The sequence below is a fragment of the Watersipora subatra genome, unplaced genomic scaffold (genome assembly GCF_963576615.1).
Source record: "Watersipora subatra unplaced genomic scaffold, tzWatSuba1.1 SCAFFOLD_139, whole genome shotgun sequence".
Classification (NCBI taxonomy): Eukaryota; Metazoa; Bryozoa; class Gymnolaemata; order Cheilostomatida; family Watersiporidae; genus Watersipora; species Watersipora subatra.
The window spans coordinates 139,744-163,229 of NW_027045323.1; the positions used below are offsets into that span (position 1 = coordinate 139,744).

The window sequence follows — 23,486 nt, forward strand, 5'->3', positions numbered from 1 at the left end:
TCTTCTCAATATCTTGACAAGGTGTTTGAAAATACAGCCCTACTCTATATTTAAACACTACCTCTAATAAAGGAACCACTCTAAGGAAAGGGTTGCAAAATAGAGCGTCATGGCGTTCAAATAAAGGTTTTACAGTATTTAGCTTGTATACGTGGAAGATCAAATACCAAGTAAGTTGTATCCAGAGTTTCACGATAACAGGCAGCATATTGGGTGTTGTGTAACTCTGATAAGATAAATTTTTAGATAAGTTGTTTACATAAGGAGCTTAAAGGTCAGAAGGTGGTCGTTTAAGATGTGATAAAATAATTGACACTCTGAATATAACAGTGTTATCATAGATGTGACGCCAGTCAGACTCTCACATGACCAAACACATGCTTAGTTACAAAGATCACTCTGTCAGCTAGAGAATTCAGTTTAATAGCTCTATATGTAGGGCTGACATGTGATGCAGATAATCAGCTGATGCTGTAGGAGTTGTGATACCTTTGCAGTCTAAAATGCAAATATGGGTACTAACATTCTTTATTGTATTGATTTAGAATTGATCAACGAAATATATTTTATTCACTTGTTTAAAAGGCAACTTAATACTCAAATATGAACACTTAGTATCTCTTTGACAAAGTGTGCAGGTATCTCCACAGTTGTAACATGGCATGTCGAAAGCTAAACAGATCCACTATTGATGTCATAATAAGGTATTGAATGGTAGTTAAGATATCTTGTATAGGAAAGTGATTTGTAACTGTGCAGCTGACAAGTTTATGAAGACTATGAATATTAACTCTTTAACAATAGAGGTAATAAGTTCGAGGAGACAAATCTTAAAGAGAAGGAATATGTTGTTATAAAAGCAATGAGTCATGTTAATATAATTATGCTCTCAGAGTCTTACTGGTAAAAATTATTGTGTAATTCACCAGGACTTTTGATAAGTATTTGAAGTGTAAGTTTGTTACTACGATGACAATTAAACAGGACTCCTGACATTACTTCACTGTTTCATTGGTTCTCAAATAGTTATATTATTCTTATCGTGGAATGAATCATAAAAACTGAACGATTTATTATACAGATTCAAAGTAGCACCTGCCACCACATGACAAGGAAGAGGAGTTGAAATAAATCCTTGAGATAAAATATATTCTTCCCATTGATTTATGGCAGCAGTCATCATATTCTTATCTTAAAATGATTAGTAAAAATATTAAATGCTTTGCTATTTAAGTCAGAAAATGCACTTGTCACCATATTATGGTATTTTTAAAAGCATTGAAGATAAAAATATGTTCTTCCCATTACTTCATGGCAACAGCCGGCATGTTGAGCAGATCTCTGATAAGCTAATCAATGATATACATTGTATATATTAAAGCTAAATGCCAGGAGGTGTGCTGTTTGAGTTGGTGACTAAATATCTGCAACAATGCTTGGTATTAATTTCATCAGAGAGATGACGCCTACCAGACTTTTACATGACTAGGCACCTGTGTAGTTATAAAGTTTACTGTGTTAGATGAACATTTACTTTTAGAGATCTAGAAACACTCACGAAGATCTACTGATATTTTTTTAGAGTAGTTGGCAGTTGACAGAAAAAAATCTAGCAATATAGAAAAATTTGTAGAAAATCTGTAAAAAGCATGAGTTGGTAACAAAAAGAACAGATACATTAAAAGCATAGAAGGAATTTGAATATTCATAGAGTGTACAAGTACTTCTATTGATAGTTTTATTGCTCAGTCAGTTGAAATATAAAATGTATAAAGTATAATCAATAAAAGGTAAAGCTAAGACATGTATTATAATAGTGCTATGAATGACTCGTATACTAAAACTAAAATTGTGTTTTACATGTATATACATTAAATGTTTTAATGTACATATACTATAAAACATATTGTGACACAAGGTGACAGCTCATAGAACAGCGTACTAAGGGCCATTATGGATTTACTGACTATTCATATGGATCACATGAAATACTAGGAAGTTGAGGCTTTCTCTTATAGTCGTAAAATATAATAACCTTCTCTTAGGTTGCAGGTAATAATATTTATGCTAGTTGAAATACCCCAATAGACCACATGAGAACACAATGTAGAAATATATTATTGTGTCTCAGTCAGCTGTTTATATTTGACAATTTCACTGGAAAGCTAGCTCAGAAATATATAATCTATTTCATGTAGAGGCTGAAAAGCCACGACCCTTGCATTTATGTTGTTCAGTACTAAAGGATGTGCATAAAACATCACTAAACAGTTGATATGGAAGCTATGGTTGACATGTGAGCTGCACAAGCAGTGCTCACGAGGTACAAAATTGAGAATACAAAGTGTATTTGGAGTCGTCTTCAATAACCAATAGTGCCAACAACTCCAAAGATCGAAGTGTGTGTAAACATGAGTATTATTGAACAGCAGAACACCTGAAGCTGGGGTTGCTAGAACAGCTGCAATTTTATTGATTTTGGTATCAGTCAGTTAAAATCCTCCAATTTTATTAAATTCTCACCCAGTTTCATGATATTGCCTCTGACTTATCAAGCAACATCTTGCAGCATGAGCCTCGCACTGGCACACGGTAATTTTTTGTTGTGAGTTTTTGTGTCTGATGTAAGCTTCTAATAAACTTACATCAGACACAAAGTACTGCTGTTTCTACAAAGTATCATTTTTATTCGTAGTATAAATGTGGCTCCCTTTACATTAACCACTACTCCTAGTAGTAACTCCTCATGCGCTCGTAGTATAGCTGTTATTATCCACTCAATCGGTTACAGCGATTTATTGCTAATTTTAAAAATATCGGTACAGATATATTTTCTGGCAAAGCTAGTGTAAAAACTTATAACAGATCAGCAGAAAGTTCATTGGCTAAAAAAGAAGCACCAGTAGACAAAATTCTACATACAAGAAGATGGCATGTATGCTAGCACAAAATTTGCAAAAAAAAATATAAATATTTTTGGTGACATAGCTTTTTATTTGGTTAGTAAATTGGTTTATTATAGTCAAGGTTTGACTCAGCTAATGGGGGACACTTTCTGGTACGCAGTCGAAGTCTTCTCTTGATGACAACAAAATAGAACAAACCGGCAATTACAATAGCGGATGTGATATACAATAAATAGCACATAGACATCTCTGCACGACCTATGGCTGTTTTGGTTTCCCAATCTCGCAGTGAGTCCACGCCTGGCAAGTGTTTCCGCTCCGGAGCCTGAGAGAGGAGTTTAGGAAAATTGAAGAGTCTAACATCTGCATAGAGTGAATGTAGAAAACCATAAACCTGTAAGAAACAAAACTATCAAACAAATATGAGCTGATACAGGTAACTGCTGACTGGGTGTACATAACTAACAGATAGTCACTGTACTCACCAACTACACTCATAGTAAATGGCCTTGACAATTCATTACCACTACAAATAATCCTATAAGGTAAAGGTTCCTGGAATAGATTGTTTTATTTTAGAAGGGTCTACTGTATATTAACTTTAATCCTCGCACCTGATACTTGCACCTGCTATCGGATAATACACAACCTGCTTCGAGGGTCGTATTGCCGGAGACTAAACTGGCACTACCAGCTCAAAACTGGGGTGTATTTGAGCATCTTTTTGGAATGAAGTAAAATACCTAACATAAAGTCTGACTAGACTTCCCAGAAAGTGTGCTATGGCCACACTCAAAACAGAAAAAGATAGAGTTGATCTTAAGCTAGCCGCAGCAGCGGACCAAAGATGACAGTATGTGTAAACCTGTTCTTGCTTGCTAGATTGCATCTCTCTACTGCCAAAAGAGAGGGATTCTAGTAAAGCAGAAACCGGTGTTTCTTTAAACCCTTTACATGCAGTTTTATGGAAATGACTCAAATCATTATTAATCATATCAGCTCGACCATCGTCCAACTAAAAAAGGGTTCTCGCTGTGGAGCTCTGGCGCCATCACTCAGTGAAATATCAGTTAGGAAGGAAACAAAGGAGTAACAAGACCATCTTGATAATTGCAGAAGAGATCTTGGTAGTGATAGCTCAAATCAATCATAATGAAAAATTGCACTGGTGGCAACAGCACTTTAGATCTACCAGATTGATATCACAGCACTCTACGAGACCCGTCTATAAAGCTGCCAAAAACAGAGCTTGAAATACACCAGATTGATATCGCATCACTTTGTGAGACCCATCTAATGCTGTCAACAGCAGAACTTTAGATATACCAGATTAATGTCGCAGCACTCTGCGAAGCCTGTCTAACGCTGTCTACAACAGAACTTCAGATATACCAGATTAATATCACAGCACTCTGTAATACTTGTCTAACACTGTCAACAAAAAAAACTTCAGATATACCAGACTGATATAGCAGCACTCTGCGAGACCTGTCTAACGCTGTCAACAACAGAACTTTAGATGTACTAGATTGATATAGCAGCACTCTGGGAGACCGGTCTAACGCCATCAACAGCAGAACTTCAGATATACCAGATTAATATTGCAGCACTCTGTGTGAGACCTGTCTAAAGGTATGGACACACATAACGAATTATTCGCTCAATCTGACCGAATTCACGAAATTCACAGATTTATTCGGCCAAATATAACAGAATTATCTGAGCTGTGCATGCACACCGAACTCGTCGACGAAACGCTTTTAATTGGCTAAACAAGTTATTAGCGAGAACGATTCTAGCAGCTTTTGCAATTAGTATAGTCTAAGACACGTATGACGACGCACAATAAAAATGCGTGTGCTACTCAACATAGTACATACGACGCAACTGCTTAGATTGCGCTATTGTTGGTTTTTATCGTTCGTGCACTATGGCTACAAATCGTTTCCTTTTTAATAGCAACAACTTTCTTTTTAGCAGAAAAGTTCCGGGGCAAAAGCATTGTCCTCTTTAGCGCAATCAAATCAGTTCCATCATATTTACTATGGCAAATTGCCGTAATATTTTTTTTGTGTGTCGCTATATGTGCTTCGAACTACGTAAATTTTAAGAGATGTTAGAATCATGCTCGCTAACCAACAATAGCGCAGTTTCATCAGGTGTAGTTCAAGAAGATGAATTGCACTCGTACTTTTATTGTCGCGATACCTGTCTTGGACTATACTAATTACAAAAATTGCTAGAGTCGTGCTCGCTAATAGCTTGTCTAATCAATTAAAAACGTTAGGTCGACAAATTTGGTGTGCATGCACAGCTCAGAGAATTCTGTGATATTTGGCTGGATAAATCTGTGAATTCTATTAATTTCGTTAATTCAGTGAAATTGAATGAATCATTTGTTACGTGTGGCCGTATCTTAACGCTGTCAACAGCAGAATTTTAGATATACCATATTAATATCACAGCACTCTGTGAGACCCGTCTAATGCCATCAAGGAGTTTAGTGAGCAACAGCAACACATTCTATTAGTGTGGTAGATAAGTGCATAAACAAAAAAAAGACCTGAGTTGGCTTTGCTACCAGAAATGACATTGCCTAGGAAATAGAACAAGACCCAATTGCAGTGATTGACAGGATAATGACTCAGCACTTGCCATTACAGAGAAGTGTCTACTTGTCTATCATAAGCACCTGTGTTTTCACTATGGAAGATTTTGATGAAACCAAGAAAAACTTTTCCAATCAGTTGAAATGCATGATAAAAATCGACCCAGCAAAGATAAGTTGCTCATTACAGGTGACATTGTTGCGAGAGTTAGAATTGATCACCCGAGTTGGCAGAGTTATTGGATATCAAGGGATAGAAAAATTTAACACTAACGGTGAACTTCTCCTTGCTTAGATAGAAACATGCATGCTTAGTGCTATGTTAGAGAGCTCAATGTTTTGATACTTTTAAACCTTACCGTTTCTCCATTCCATATTCCTCTGGGATTCCAGCACAAGGGGCACAACTCTTTAGAAGGAAACTCAATTTTAGGATACGCCTCACTGGTCTTTCCAGCCAACCTCGTATTTGCCTGACAGTAATAAAATGTAGGTGATTACTCTTGGTGTACTCTTTCTGCAGATACAGAGGGATCATCACAAAACTAAAAAACACTACCCACCAAAAGGTAGCAAAACAGAGGGATCTGGAAATAATTAGTATTGTCATGAATAAATGCTTTGGGTCAATGTCACGAAGCTAGCCATAATGAGTAAACAAAGTGTCGATTACGTCAAATAAAAAATTGTCATACCCTAGGACACTTATGTATTTGCGTCATTTAACTTTCGCATTTTCGGAGTCATTCATCTCGCGAAAATTTCATGAGCGAAACTAAACTATCATAACGAACGAGCGAAAACGTTAAATGAAAGAGCTTTGTTCATTGATATCCACAATAAAATCGTCATATTGGAAATGCAGATAACCTTTGTGTGTGGTTTGGCTCATTAGGCAATTTCTACTAAACTCATTATAGCTAATACGCCAACTGAGCAGCGTGGCAAAGCAAATTAAGATAACAAGTTCTTTTGGAAAAGGAGGCCTGTATTCCCTGGTTGAAAATTGGGGTAGCTAATGTTAGGCGACTAGCTATGAGCATCTGGGGGTTTGGACGGGCGGTATCAGCCCCCTCAACAGGTTTCTTTCATGCAAGGCCTCAACTGGGCATCTCACATAAAGTTTTAAAAGATTTTATCGGAAAGTATAAACATTTTTTTCTATTATTTGAGAGTTGTTTGTTTTAGGTGATGTGACTGCTAGGACATTTTCAGATTAAAATAAGCTAAACTTGACTGCAGTTGAAACGCTAAGAAAAAAGACATCTTTTTTCTTTTGAGCGTTTCAACAAAAGATCAATTTTGCCGATTTTATCTTCAGTTTATCCGCAGGTTTTTAAGCTTTCGTTGGGCCATTCCCAAATAGATGTTTGGTAAAACTTGACCCTTTGCAAACCTTTATAAAAGTCATTAACAAAAGTATTTTGCCAATCATGATAATAATGACGCCCAAAAACTATTAAAAGTTAACGTTTTTCTCTATGGCTTGGATTAAAGTGATACTCTACAGCGATAAAAACGGTTCCCGCAGCCGTTGGGCAAATAACTGTTCGAGTTAATGCTGTGGAGGTCGAGTCATCTAAAGCAGCTTATCATTACGTGGGAACGGACCAAACAAATCCGTTCAAGTTAACCAAGTGTTCGTGATAAAATTTTACATTTGTGACCTCTCATGTGAAAATCAACCAAAATGAGGGATTTTCAGATTTTTAGTTAGTAACACAGCCAGATGCAGAATTTTGTGGAGCATTTAAAGCATTTTGAATTTTTGAGTTAGCTTAAGTAGTTCATGAGATATTGCAAATTTTTGGAAGGCACGTCAGCCAAAACTCCCAAAATCTGAAATGGAGAAAATCACGAATAAAGACGCGACGCACAGAAATAGGTTGTTTACGTTAGGTTCTCCTTGGATACGGCCATTTTTATTTCACTGACTGAGGTGAAACTTGGTCTATAGGGCAAGTAAGCATGCTGAAACAGCTGGTGTACATTATTTTAAGGCCAGGACAACAGAAGACTGGTAAACCCTGCTCTCAAATTGAAAAAAAATGTCATTTTTACGCATCCGTACTTTACACTAACCGCACATTAGGAATAAGATGAGAAGCTCCTAGGAATATCACCACTAACTGATAGGCTTCAGGGTTTAACATCACATCTGAAATCCATACTGAGGTTTATTTTGCCAAAACACTGAGTGTAAAAAACACAAGGGGTATCAGACCCAAAACCACGATTACATTCCTACTCACATCTGACTCAGAAAAAGGCTAAAATTCATGCTATGATCACATTCTACGTCTTTTACCATGAAGCTTCAGGCAAACTAAACCCTCAGTGCCAAGACGGCAACATTCTCGAATGTTAGTATGCAAGTATTGTTGGCGGTCGTAGTCTAAACCTTCAGGTTTTATCCCATTCGGCAGTCCTTTGATACCTTCGAGTCTTACTTCATGGCAGGGAAGTCTAGATACGTCTGAACTTTTACTTTTCTTAAACGAAACAAAAACATGGCTGTGCATCAAAGTGACCCTGGTAGCATGGTTTGCAAACAGTACACAAAACAATTTATTAGAATAACCTGTCATCGTATTGAGGTAAGCTTGGCTGATAGAAAACTTGTGAAAGCTCTTAATTCCTTTAATTTAGAATTAAATCCTTAAATTCCTTTAAATTAAAATTAAACTCCTTTAATTTAGAATTTCCTTTATTTCATAATTAATTTAGAAAAAAATCTAAAGAATGAGCTAATGAGGTGATTGGCAACGGATTCTGACTCTGAGACACTTTTACGAGTAATAGACTTAGTGGCCTAGTGATCGTGTGACGAAGGGATTGGTTGCTCATGCCATAGGATTAATGTCAGCAGGCAAAAAAGTAAACACACAAGCATTGACCCATTGAATAAGTCATGTGGCAACTGGCAATCAATTATGAGTGAAAACACGCTTAACTCAGGCCAGTAAGTACGACAGATCACTGAGTCATGTATTGCATGATGTAATTTTATGTGACTCAGGGAGGCATACACTGGGCCAGCAACTAGTAGGCTACTGCACCTATACTATTACTACCAAAAATGAACAGGGTTGATCAGAAAAAATTCAATAAGACCCACCATGATATTTAAAGTTGCATCAAGGCTTTTTTCTGATCTTCTCCTTATGCTCGAAAGGTTTTGTGGTGTTTCCATCATCCACACAAGTAGAAATTCGGCCCATGATAATCAAATCTAACTCTGTCTTTGAAATTCTTTTATTGTAAGTCAGATGACTGAAAATCAGATTTATATCAAATTTTTTGATGCAGTCACACTTGCAACTGAAGCTAATAGGTTCATCAGGCACCATAGGATGAGTTGGTAAGCTGGCAGCAGGTGATTCTGAGTCATTAACCGGAGTACTATACGAGTGAATAACAGTTAATCCTTCGGTAGGTTCAACATCGTCTTCTTCATCGTTAATAAATTCGAGCATCCGAGCTTGCAGGTAATCAGTAACATGAAAATCTGTATCTCTAGACATTGTTTCTCCATATTCAGCATCAATATCATCGAGCGATGTGCCGATTTCTTCAGATTCATCAGATTAAAAAAAAGTTCGAAGTTTTAGAATCTTCACGAGTCGCCATTTTGATGACGTCACGATCGCATAGCAACGACTTTGATCGCAAAATTTCGGCATAAGGAGCCAATGAAATCACTTTTTGACTTCAGAAATGACTTCCTCACACTCTGATTGGTCTAGGGTAAAATAATAAACAAAGTAGCCATGTGCTCCCCAATAAACCTAATTCAAACTTCGAAGCTACATTACTAACGATAGTGAATGCCGACTTTTGGTCGATTTTCACGCGAGAGGTCACATTTTATCCGAGGGCGAGTTCTCCGAGTTTGACTATTCTTAGCCGCCAAAAATTCCTAAAAAGTTGGGGCGGCTCAACCGGCCAGCCGCCCCAGGGAATACGGGCCTGTGGAAAAACCAAGACAAACGAGGAAGATGATGATATTAGTTTAGTCACTGAATTTGTAACTGATGAAGATGAAGGTCTGGTAGGGAATGTCATAAAATTGAATAATAATTATTGTAGCGATGAATTTTATTACCAACTAAAAACAATAACAACCTTGAGCCATAGCCACCGCGTGCTATAAATACTTGAGATATAGTATTGGTGCCACATCAGTCACGACGGCAAGGACCTAGATGTCATTGATAGTCCAAGAAACAAACAGCAGCAAGCGATCAAGTTTCATTGTCGATCTCGCCCACACATTTCTTCCCGCGGTTCACAAATACAAACTAGTCCCAAATTCAAAAATTTTTTTACTAGTGAACTGGACCTGAGGAATCCAACTATGTTTGTTCTACTGCATTTATTTTCACATCACTATAGTTTCGCACTCATCAGATCTGCGAAATTAAGTTGCAGCGGAATTTTACTCTGTGTGCTTCTCACGAAACTAAATACTAGCGAAATATAAGTGTCCTAGGGTAGATACTTTCATTTTATCTGTTAATACCGAAGTGATTAGCAACAGTTGATTTAACAGATGAGAATATAACTAACAATAAGAGTGATGATTAAATATACAATGTTAAGTTTAAGTTGAAAGTTAACAAAACAGATTATTGTCTTGCAAATACAGTTGCTTGTATCCGTTGAAAAACATGGAATTAATCCATATCATTGTTGATTTTGTCACCAAGGAAAATGCCCTTCATGTTTAAAGTTGAGAAAGTAGCTCTGCTTCAGCCGCCTGCACTTCTATTCGCGTAATCATCCATTGCTAAAGTTAGACATCTAAATAATATCTTTCTTTGACGTAGTAACACTTTTTCCTTGCTTGTATCATGCACTGTTATATGATATTCAAGTGTTTATTATTCATAATAACCTGATTGTTTCCATAATTCACAGATTTCATTTTTTCAGGTCAGAAATTAACTTGATATCAGTGATTGTAAATGGGATTAATTCAATTGATATTCAGTTTGATTGATGTACGAGTTTGATCACAGTATGAATTAAACTCACATCTTGAGGTTCAACTGTATTGTTTACAGAAAGAATACTGACTCTCACACATTGCATATCTTAAAATAAAATAACTTTATCATTGACTAAACCTTTTACCACTATTTTTATTAGGCTAAGATTCATGAATGTACTGAAATGAAGAGAGGTGCAAGAGGAGTTGTTTCCTCACAATATTGTGCTGACTACTCCAAATTTAGTGTGGCTAGGTCTAATAAACCACAAACTTGCATTTACCATTTCTTGCTTTTGTTAAGATATGTGTCTGTCTGACCGAAGTCACGCTTGAAGCGTTAAGAAAGAAAAAAAGAAATGCTTCAAATGGGAATTAAACTCATAAATTTGGCTTTGCGTATCGACACTTTAAACACTGAATCACTCAGCTATTTCCTCACTTATCAGAATAATTGTGAACATAGTTATTACACATAAAAATCTCTCATGGCACACAGAACTCCAGAGTATTAGCAATAATAAATTCTACTGGCATTGAATAATAATAGAATAATTATGCACATAGTTATTACATATGACAATCTCTCATGGCACACAGAACTCCAGAGTTCTAGCCATAATAAAATATACTGGCATTAAATAATAATAATAGAATAATTGTGCACATAGTTATTACCTATGACAATCTCTCATGGCACACAGGATTCCAGAGTACTAGCCATAATAAAATATACTGGCATTAAATAATAATAGAATAGTTGTGCACTTAGTTATTACATATGACAATCTCTCATGACACACAGAACTCCAGAGAACTCCAGAGAACCAGCCAATATAAAAGATACTGACACTAAAAAATAATAGAATAATTGTGAACATAGTTACTACATATGATAATCTTTCATGGCACACAGAACTCCAGAGTACCAGCCATAATAAAATATACTGGCATTAAATAATAATAGAAAAATTATGCACATAGTTATTACATATGACAACCTCTCATGACACACAGAACTCCAGAGTACCAGCCATAATATAAGATACCGGCATTAAATAATAATAGAATAATTGTGAACATAGTTACTATGTATGATAATCTCTCATGGCACACAGAACTCCAGATTATAAAATATATAAATATAAATAATTAAATAAATTAAAATTAAATAAATTAAATTAAATAAATAATAAATATCACTGATTATGCACATAGTTATTACTTTAGATATTCTATCATGGCACACAGAACTCCAGAGCACCAGCCAATATAAAAGATACTGGCACTAAATAATTATAGAATAATTATGCACATAGTTATTACATATGATAATCTCTCATGGCACACAAAACTCCAGAGTACCAGCCATAATAAAATATACTGGCATTAAATAATAATAGAATAATTGTGCACATAGTTATTACAGATGACAATCTTTCATGGCACACAGAGCTTCAGAGTACCAGCCATAATAAAATATAATGTCATTAAATAATACTAGAATAATTATGCACATTGTTATTACATATGACAACCTCTCATGTTATACAGAAATCCAGAGTACCAGCCATAATAAAATATACTGACATCAAATAATTATAGAATAATTATGCACATAGTTATTACACCCGATGATCTCTCATGACACACAGAACTACCAGAGTAAGAGTAATAATTATACTCCATAACTGTAGCACTTGAGCAATCTTTACGGTTATGATTGTGAGTTATACATCCATGAACAATGGGAGCTTATAGTAAAGGAACAATTATAGTATAGGAACAATTGATGACAGTTTGAGGAGTGTCTCTATAGGTTAAATATAGTCTATAAAGTTGTTTATATATTTATTTTTAATCAGGAGTTGTAATCTTTTGCTGTAGGCTGAGAACACATGCATGAACAATGGGAGATTATAGTAAAGCAAAATACCATAGCTTAGTAAACAAGCTTGGCTACTCCTGCTAGCCGCATAGCTCAAATCTTAACTGCGATGTAAAACTTTTATCATATTTTTAGGTGAATTATTTTGAATTCAAAATCGGAATCAGCGTGTCTGATTTACCTAGAAAATATGATAAAAGTTGTACACGGCAGTTATGACTTAAACAGTAGAAGGCACATACAGTAGTAAACTAGCAGAACTCTGAGAGAACATTTGATAAGATATAATTCGGTGACTATATTCCAGCAAATAGAGCAGGTGCATGAAAGCTCAAAGAAATTTCATAGAATGTAAAACATACGGATACATATCATTATATGGAGGATTTTACGTAAACACCTGACTGCATACCTATTAAAATAATGTACGTCACAGTTAGAATATATAATATCACCTCTGCTCCTAGTGCGATGTTATTATGAAATATATGCAGTAATGCGCATTGGAATCATAAACTAGCATACGAATACACGCATTGTATTATATGATAATCTATCTATTATTATACAGATCTCAAAGTTTGTGTGCGTGTACTTCAATTTGTCCTGCTATAGCTATTGATATCCTGAAATTAAAAGCTTGCAATCTGCTGGATTTGATCTCGGAACCTTCCATCGCCAGGCAAATATCTTACCAATTATTCTACACGAGATTAGTGGATCCATTGGGCGGTATATGTCGCTATGTGGGTGAAAATAAGCTACCGCTCTCCGTTACGGCGCAGCGTCATTTTGTACTTGCTTTCACGACTCTTATTAGTAAGAGCCGTAGATAACTGGCTTACTCAAATTAACCATTTGCAATGTGCCAGGCTAACAGCAAACAGCAAGCAACTACAATACTTGTCATTGTTCATAGGCTGAATTTTAATACTCGTGGAACACCAGGCATGCCGCTAGTACAGGCTATAGATACATGAAACTAAAACCCACCGTGTCTATGGTATGATGATACTTAGAAAGGGTATGCCTAGCTTCTTCAGCGATGACCAGCTGATCTCCTTGACCATTGAGTAGCGTAAGGCATGGACTAGGTCTTCAGAGAAAGGAGTAGATGTGCTGAAACACCAAGGAGACCATATTTTAGTGAAAGGATAATGATATCTCAGCATCCCTAGCTAGAATCATTATACAGTTGACGCTCCTATAACGCAAATAATCAGTTCTAGGAACATTAATGTTTTAGGAAATTTACATTATAAGGACACTAAAATACATGTAAATATCCTAAGCCGTTCCAAGATCTTTCCAAACTCACCCCTTTGGTCATGCAAAAAAGGTAAAACTTTACTTAACTCTTCTAATTTATGGGCTGTACCGTAATTGCGGAAATATTGGTTTGCATCAACATCTTTTCTCCCTGTTTTGATCAACCCCACTGGTTTAATAGACCATGATTGCGGTAAATTTACACAAGTTGGTAGGAACTGTACATTTTCGACGTTCATTTACAATGATTTGCTTATTTTTTAAACAGTAAAGTCTACTTTGCAAAGAAAAGCTAGTAACAAATATTTTGTAAGTGTACAATAAAGCAAAACAAAAAAATATTTTTACTATAAAAAGCAGTTCTAATGGTTTGTCAACTATTACTATCCAGGGGTCAAGGCTAGGATAAAGATAATTTTCGACGATACTCCAGCTCGTGACAATAAAACTGGTAGACCGACATTTTAACACCTCCACTTACGTATCGCCTTTGTATTTGTGAACCATTGCGCAGCTATCCTATTCACCTATTTGTCGACGTATTTAACGATTTATTTCGACAAGCTAGAATGTCGCGGAAGTCATATATAATAAATAGTACGCTAAGCGCACGGCGTTTTTTCTTCCGCAAGTGCGGCGAAATAAACTAACACTCGAATCAATTTTAAAAACTTGCCCGACTTGAATTTTTATGTTATATGGAAATTTTTCCGCAGTAGGAAGCAAAAACTTCACATAATTTTTTTACGTTATCTGGAATTTACGTTATAGGAGCGTCTAGTGTACAGTCATCACCCATAGGGTTTATACAGTCATCACCCGTACACTTTATACAGTCATCACCTGTACACTTTATACAGTCATAACCCATACACTTTATACATTCATCACCTGTACACTTTATACAGCATCACCCATACACTTTATACAGTCATTATCCGTACACTTTATACATTCATCACCCATACACTTTATACATTCATCACCTGTACACTTTATACAGTCATCACCTGTACACTTTATACAGTAATCACTCATACACTTTATACAGTCGTCACCCGTACACTTTATACATTCATCACTTGTACACTTTATACAGTCATCACCTGTACACTTTATACAGTCATCACCTGTACACCTTATACAGCGATCACCATAAACTTTAATGCCTGGCATTAAAGAAGCTTTAACCAATGCATCTAACTTTTTAGAACATCTAACATCTAACATTTACCAATACACAGTATTTTTAATGTTTCAATATAGGTTTTAAAACTGAACATTTAATAACTTTAATTAATGCTCAAACTAAACTTTAAATAAAATTCTAGCGGAAATACAGTACGTATGAATAAAGCAACAATCAACAAATTGGGACTCACTTCCTGCCAGTGTCTAGGGTGTCTATGAACAGTGTGGTTATGTCTTCATCCTTTTCTGGTATTGTAGTGTACGGCCTGAGAGAATACATTAATGATAGAAAATACAGTCAAACATGAATAACTCAAACTTGAAGAGGGTGGGTGTAGTTGTTTGGGCTATCAGAGTATTTAATTTATCTGTGCACTGTAAATGAGTGGATGTATTTACCGGATGATACATGTATATACACCAACAACATATAGGAGTATGTACAGTGTATATTTCAGTGAAAGAATGTTCATATCTCAGCATTTCTAGTTAGAATCATTATACAGTCATCACCCATGAGGTTTATACAGTCAGCACCCATACACTTTATACAGTCATCAACCATAAGGTTTATACAGTCAACACCCATAAGGTTTATACATTCATCACCCATAAGGTTTATACAGTCATCACCCATAAGGTTTATACAGTCATCACCTATAAGGTTTATACAGTCAGCACCCATAAGGTTTATACAGTCAGCACCCATAAGGTTTATACAGTCATCACCCATACACTTTATGCAGCTATAGCCATAAACTTCAAATGGTCAATTATTCTAGCCTTTTTTGTCACAAACCTTTAAGGACTTTCGGTGTTTATATTATTTCAATAACGATTTCATCAACTTAAAATTATACAATTCGATGATTATGTTCTAACTAAACTTTCATTAAAATATACCAACAGAAATACAATATGTATTTATGATAAACAACTATGAACAAATCAGGACTAACTTCCTGTTAGTAATTAGAGTGTCCATGAGCAGTGTGGTTATGTCTCCATCTTGTTCTAGTACTGGAGTGTACAGCCTGCAAGACACAAATAACTATAATTCAACTATTTAACCATGATATATAGAAGTTCAGCTGTGGTTAATACAGTTAAATCTGAATTAGAATGAGTCCACCTTTGTAAAACTTGAGAAAGATGAGTCAAGGGTAAACAGTACTAAAGATGAAGTCTCCTAAGGCAAACTCCACAAAAATACACCAACTAATATTATGAGCTTTATTATCCAATGTTAACTGATCAATCTAAACATTCTCTTGTCGTGAAAAACTTGTCAATCCAAAAATATCATGACAAATAATATTGTAGGAAGGAAACAATAGAGAATGATAGGACTGGGTGACCCTTAAAATACTTTGAATTGCGCAACCAATCAGAGTTTAGTATAATAGACTGGAACTCTGAGGCTACTACAAAGCTACACTGTGTGAAACTACACAAGCCAATCAATTACATAATTCAAGGACGGGTGATGGTAGAAACATCATGAGGCCCCCGATGAGAAATCACAGGTTAGCTAATCATAAATCATTGGTTATTGATTGTGAGAATGAGTTGAGAATAAAAGATGGTAATCATAATAAAACATAACACGTTGGGTTGAGAATTCAAAGATTATTTTTAGATCATGCAAATAACTAGTCACCATACATTAAGTGAATGCTTTTTGAAATTCTAATGCGGTGTTGTCAGAGTTGAAAACATCGAAAGTAGAGTGTGCCGCAAACAGCGTAACAAAAAGCAGCAAACAAGCTAAGATTGGCATCACAAGAATTGTAGTGCTAAAATGAAAGCGTGAAAAACTGCTCAACTAGAAATGCCTCAGCGCCGAAAACATGATAAACCGAGAAACTAGGAATGCAAAGCATTGTACATGACAACTAGGAATGCATCAGCGTTGGAAGCATTGCTACGACAGACCATGTAGAAAACATTGGAAACTAGAAAGCTGAGAGAAATGGCAGTCCCACCCGCTGCTACAAACGGTGTAGGAAATGGTGTAATATGGTGTTATAGCAAAATCCATTTTTTACAAATCAGTGGTTGATCATGGTTTGCAGGTTATGGCCAATCTTGTACAAATTATTGACTTAGTATAATTACCCTGGCGCACCGCATCATCGTGAAATCTCATAAGATGGCAGATGTCAAGATATCATATATCACATGTCAGAAAATAATGCTGACTGACATCAAAGACACTTTAAATAGGCGTTACAAGAATAGTGTAATACTCCCAAGAATGAACTTAGGCAATCAATGACACTTGGCAATCATCTGAGAATGAGTATATAAGGAGAAGCTGGCAGCGAGCAAAAGAGCAATAAGTTGGCAGCGAGCCAAGTAGCAAAAGAGGGTGCAGCAAGAAAGGAGCCAAGACATAGAGAGGCTAGTATAATCCAAAGGAGCCTGCAGCAAATGGCATGCAGAGGATCAACGCATCAAGAAGAAAACACACAGCTGACACAATTTACTCAAAAAGGTGGAAAACCAGGAAACTATAAGGCCCCGAGAAAAGAGAGTTTATTAAGCCTCCCTGCCAACAGAAAGAGTCATCATCACATGCCTAATAAACACGTACTTATTAAAAAGTCATAACTAATAGAGTTAAGTATAAAGGCATACTGTTCTTTTTGTTTTGACTAGGGGGTATTGACAGAATAATTGGCATTTTTGACCATCTGAAGAAAATAGAGGTCCCATATACTTGGAAACAAACCACTGGCGTGTTATTGTTGATTATAAGATAATTGCTTACAGAGAGTCCTGCGCCTCGCAATCTCAATACTAATTGTTGGAACATCGATACTTATGTACATTATTGCAACAGCGTGTTACTGTCAAACAAAAGTTCAGAAAGAAACTATAGTAGTGCCCATCTCCATTGATTGGGTTGTTGTTTCAATTTTGTTTTATAGCAACAGTCAGGTTTTTTTTGGGTAGAAGTGCCACTTTGTTTGCGGTAAAAATTTGTCTTGGATGAAATTGAATTCAATGTCAATAGGCTAACCATTACACATAGAATCATTGTAGTATTTCACTCAAAAGAGACACAAAAAACAATACATTTCACATCAATATCATAACTAGAAATTAAAAAATCAAAAGTATGATCATTAATATCTAATTCGATATCTAAGTAATAGTATATTCTTAGTTAGATATCAATTTAGAAAATTCTGTCATACAGCCCACGACCAAAGTGATAATGGAAAAAGAAAGGGTACTGTTGGTTGTTGATGAAGTAGTTCTCAGCAGGAATTGACAGAGTATAGTGTAAATGAGACTTGTTTGAAATAGAAATGTTCTAGAAATAGCTTGAAAAGCTTGGTTTAATACAATAATAAATCGCACCTAATCACACAAACAATCACACCTAATCTACTACTATCTCAAATCTGTTTTACAATGATAAAAACAATATTAATTTAAGCTGTAGGCCTAATCTACTGTAATGTGTAATTCAACAACAATAAGGAAATATGTTTATTATAACTCTGAAATGCAAAATTAGAAGTAAAATGGCATGCTTCTGTGTACTATACACAGTTTGAAAGGTGGTTGCGTTGAATGTAGAATGGTTTTGATAGCGATCTTGTCTGAAACTGCAGCAAAATGAAAAAATGTTTTCGTCATAAAGGGGCATTGTAGTTCTACCCTAGCTTGTACATATGTTGTAAAGAATTTTGGCTAACGTTTTAAATAATGCAACCTTCAGTGATTGGACAAAAAACATAGGCTGATAAACTGTGTACCACAATTTCGTACCTGTAGTTCGGTCTACGCCTCAAACGGTCTACATTTATTACATAAACCTTCGAATAAATTCGATTACAAGTAAACAATGTCATAGACTGGTGAAATGGGACGAGTATAACTAGAGTGGTTCAGAACCTGGTCACTTGACAGGGAATTTTCTGTTTTTGTCATATGTCTTGCACATGCCCAGTTGCATTTAATCTTGCTTAATATTAAACACTGGCCACAATGCTATATTTTATCACAGCAATATTGCAATAACCCACTACTAATAACCCAATACTGTTAAGAAGTATAAGATAAGATATTATGCAAAAATGTGCATAAATATTTGCAGAATCTTGCATAAGATTATTGTATACAGAGAGGTATTTGAAAAATGTATAGAAAAATAGAGAAATGTATAAAAAATATAAATCTCGAAAAAATTGGTAAGATTTGGCATGATATATTAAATATTAGACAAAAACAGAAAATTCCCCCGTCACGTGACCAGGCTCTGAGCCACTCCAGTTATACTCATCCGGTAAAATGAGCACGGTTTTCTCGTGAAATGCGCACTGCTAAATAGTTCTACTATCTGTCGCACGGCTTTATTGGCATATCATAGGCCGGTCTTACCTTTTATTAACCAGGCTTTTCAAGCATTTTGTGGCGATTTTCGTCCAAACTAATCTGTCTATTTGTGTATAATCCGATCAGATGGGTAAGTTTCAAGATAATGTCGACGGTTTAAAAAGACTTGGTAAAATATTTAAATAGGCTTAAATGTGTTTTGTATCGTTATTATACTTCAACGAATCTACAAAACGATGGTTAAATTTGTTTATGAGATTTCAAAACAAGGGTTCATCTCATTGTTGATGAATAATTTTCGTAAGTTAAGTGTGTGTGATGCAGAGAACAGGATGTCCGGTTTGCGACAGGAGAGAGGAATGCGGCATCTTAACTGCGAGAACGATAGAGGTAGGAAGCAAGAACTAGGAACTTAAACCAGGTACGTTAGTGTGCACATGCATTTATCATAAATAAATCTCAAACTTCGCTCCGCTCGTTTGGTCGTGGGACAATATAAAATAGTTATAACAAAATATTTTTCCCCTGCCTAGGTATGACTAAAGTGTTATTATTATTTTTATATTTTCCCACCTAGACCGCACAGCAGGTGCGTAAGGGGCGTGGAAACACGGTGTGTTTACACTAATAAGTGGTTTCAAAATAAGATTTTTTTAAAAATTATATTGTGTTTTTTTATTTATTTATTTATATATACATATATATATATTTATTTATATATACATATATATATTTTTACATCATCTTATCATGATCTTAATTCTCTTAGTGTACGGGGCCAAAAGTACTGATAGAATACATTAGTTCTTATATATGGAGTATAGGTGTTTGATTTTTGGCGGGTATTGTATCCTATGTTTTCGCATTTGAATGGTGGTTCTATGCCCTCGACAACACATCTTACAAAGAGTTTATGCCTACCCTCTCTTTTTCTCTTCTGTAAAGACTCAACACTTGTATCTTTCGTAATTTTGTAAAACTTATCTGGCCCTTAATGTTAAAAATAAATCGTAGTGCTTTATTTTGCAACTTTTCAAGCTGTTTGACATGTTTATTTTGATAGGGATCCCAGATTTGCGAGGCATATTCTAGTGTTGGCCTTACTAAAGAAAAATAGGCAATCTTTTTTGTAGGGGTATCTGCAGATTTTAGCACCCTTCTGATCATTGCCAACTTCTGTGTAGACTTAGTTGTTATTTTGTCTATGTGTTCAATCCATTTTAGATCTGCTTGTAGTTGTAATCCGAGATAAGGAAAAGAAGACACTTTATTTATATTTTGTCCACAGAAAGTATATCCAGGGTGGCTATTAATGTTTTTACCAATTTGTAAGAATGTGCACTTGTCAACATTAAATTTCATTTGCCACTTAGAAGCCCAAGCCTCTAATGCAGAAAGGTCTTGTTTTAAAAGCGTTAATTTGTCACACGTGTTATACAGTATTGCATCATTGGCAAAAAGACGACACTGTGATTGAAGACAAGATGGTAAATCATTGATATATATCAGAAAAAGTAAAGGGCCCAAAACTGAGCCCGGTGGCACACCTGAACTGACTAGTTTTGTGTTAAACCTCTGACCCTCGATTTCAACAAATTGATGCCGATCGCTAAGAAAGTCAGATATCCAGGAAAACAAGACATTGTTAATACCAATATGTGATAGTTTAAATATCAGTTTTTGATGATTAACGGTGTCAAATGCTTTAGAAAAGTCTAATTTTAAAACATCAGTGGTTTGTTTTTGATCATATATGTGTGAAAGGTGTCCAACAGTATGAGCTAATTGAGTCTCGCAAGACCTATGAGGTCAAAAACCAGGTTGACTGTCTACAAAAATGTTACCTCCCTTAAAAATCTTATACAAATATGAGGAAACTATGTGTTCTAAAAGCTTGCACACTATGCTAGTGAGGGAAATAGGTCTATAATTGTTTGGTATTTGTTTGTTTCCCTTTTTGTGTATAGGTTGGACTCTACCAAGTTTCCAAATCGAAGGTAGCTTTGCTATTGCCAGAGAGTATGCAAAGATTGAAGAAAGGCTATTACACACCACCGAAGCAAATGTTTTTAGCATGATGCCTGTCACATTGTCAGGTCCACAAGACTTGGTGGTGTCCAAGTTATTGAGCAACTGTTGGACTCTTAAGCTATCAATGTGAATTAATGTTTTATCAGAGATATTTTTAGTATTGAAGCTATGCCATTGGGTTCCATCATCGACTGTGTTAACGACACTAATTCTATAAACAAGATTGGCAAGCATGATAAACGTCTATCAATGATTAGCTGTGTAATTAAAACTTCAAGTGGGCTACATGAACTCTTACCTTTACATTTGATTGTCGTTATACACGTGTAGTAAGCATTACGCTACAGTATTCACTAATTAAATCTCCGGTACGCAAAGTCACCACCAGCGCGCGACGCTCATTTCAGTTTCACAATGACATAGCGCAAGTTTCAACAACGCAATATTTAGCTGCTCTGTCTTTTGAGATTCCTAAAACTTCAGAAAGACGTCAACATGTTAAGTCGTGGGTTACGGTTGGCCGAGCACAATTTTGTCTTGTCACTGCATATTTCCACTTAAATTAAATCAGTCCTTGCACCGGGAACCTGCTTTCACATTTGTTACTTACAAGTAAATATTGCTATGATAATGTTGGTTATCTACTTTAACAAGTTTTATTAATTGTTAGTTTTTAATTAAATTGAAAACGTAGTACTGAACAGGTTTGTAGACTAATTACATTACTATTTCCAGTTATAGACCAACGGCTGCACTCATTCAGTAAGAGTAGGCTAGATTGCATTTCAAGCAGTGAGTTGTTCTGGAGTATTATGATTTGAAAGACTCATCAATTTTTAATCTATTCATAAAATGTGCAAGGCTTACAAAACACTGTTCAAGAGTAGAATTGTGCAAGTGTGCTTGTTGATTGCAAGAGGTTCAGTAGGCCTGACATCAGATGCTGAATAATATTCGTTCAATGTTCATTAGTTGCTGTAAAGATATTTTAATGCTGTAATCTATACCACGGATTAGGCAGCCCTAATTGATCACAGAAAACTAATATACATAATGTATTTCTACGTGTGTTTTCAATTCGTCTTTATTTAGTTTTGACCCGGGATAGGTAATCAAGTGAGTTAATATCACCAGGTTGATTATATTGCAAATTGTTTCATTGCCATTTACAATGCACCTCATAAGAAGGATATGCCCTGATTTGTAACCGAACTATCATAAAAGAAGGCCATGCTGAGATAAGCTAGGGTGCTTTTGGATTTGCTTGGCATAGTTGATATGCTTTTATGGTAATCACCCACTTGATAATTGTATAAGAGTTAAGATAGTTTCTGTGAGGATGAAGATGAAACATGACGGTATGTTAAAAAACAATGGTAAAAGCTTCTCAAGGGTGCATTTGTGTGCCTCATCATATTATTTACAAACCATGACCTGAGGTCGTTGACATAATATATTAAAAATTGATTAAAGTGGCCGACCACCTGTTGTATAGCAAGTGTGTTATGTAAATGCAGTTAATATTGTCTTTTGTTAACTCATTAACTATCCTTCAACTAATAGAGTGGTTTAATCACCTCGTTGATTGCTAATCATCGTATGTGGTGTGTAGAGAATAACTCCAAGTTTGCATGAAGATCTATGATATATTTGACTTATACACAAGGTGGTACTACTTTGGAACCCAAAATCATTCTTAATTTAATATAAAACTGAGTCGTAATGCGTGACCTAAACTTTATTTTCAGTCTTGATAAGCTATTAGGGTACATGAACTATATTTCTCATTTTAAATACTAGAATTAAGTTTGATGTTGCTCAGAATTTCCTTCATTGTCAACAAAAATCCATAAACATGTTCGTTGATAACAATTGTCCTTGAATAGGAACTTACACAAAACTTTAGTAGATTTCATAAGTGTTCATCTTTAATGTGTTACTGGAATGTAACACTCTTTGCAGAAAATGTGCTACCATCATGGAACATCAAGTATTTGTTATCATCACGGACTGCCATTTTTATTATAGTAATGATGGCCGATTAGTAGAGACTCATACTACTAGACTGATTGTCAAAGATTTGAGTCTCATGCTGCACAACGGTTGTAAAGTAGTTCAAATGCCTTCACTTAGAATTTGACATTAGTGTGCGATAGTGTTTTGTGATTTGTAGATTTCAATAGCCCACTTACTGGACACAGGACTTTTAGAGTTAGAAGTTTGGATAAAATACAAAATGAAAATTATAAAATA

At 35.5% G+C, this 23,486-nt stretch overlaps 1 long non-coding RNA gene across 2 annotated transcripts; it reads right to left on the minus strand.

Annotated features, from left to right (window-relative positions):
• Nucleotides 1–2,848: 2,848 nt before the first annotated feature.
• On the minus strand, nt 2,849–21,661 carry LOC137410166 (uncharacterized). Of its 2 annotated transcripts, none has more exons than XR_010981002.1 (6): nt 21,532–21,661; nt 15,812–15,886; nt 15,044–15,118; nt 13,386–13,511; nt 5,874–5,987; nt 2,849–3,300 (listed from the first exon to the last, which is right to left on the minus strand). It is a non-coding gene; the product is annotated as an uncharacterized lncRNA (long non-coding RNA). The 2 variants fall into 2 exon arrangements; XR_010981003.1 differs by having other exon boundaries at nt 15,756–15,886.
• Nucleotides 21,662–23,486: the final 1,825 nt, after the last annotated feature.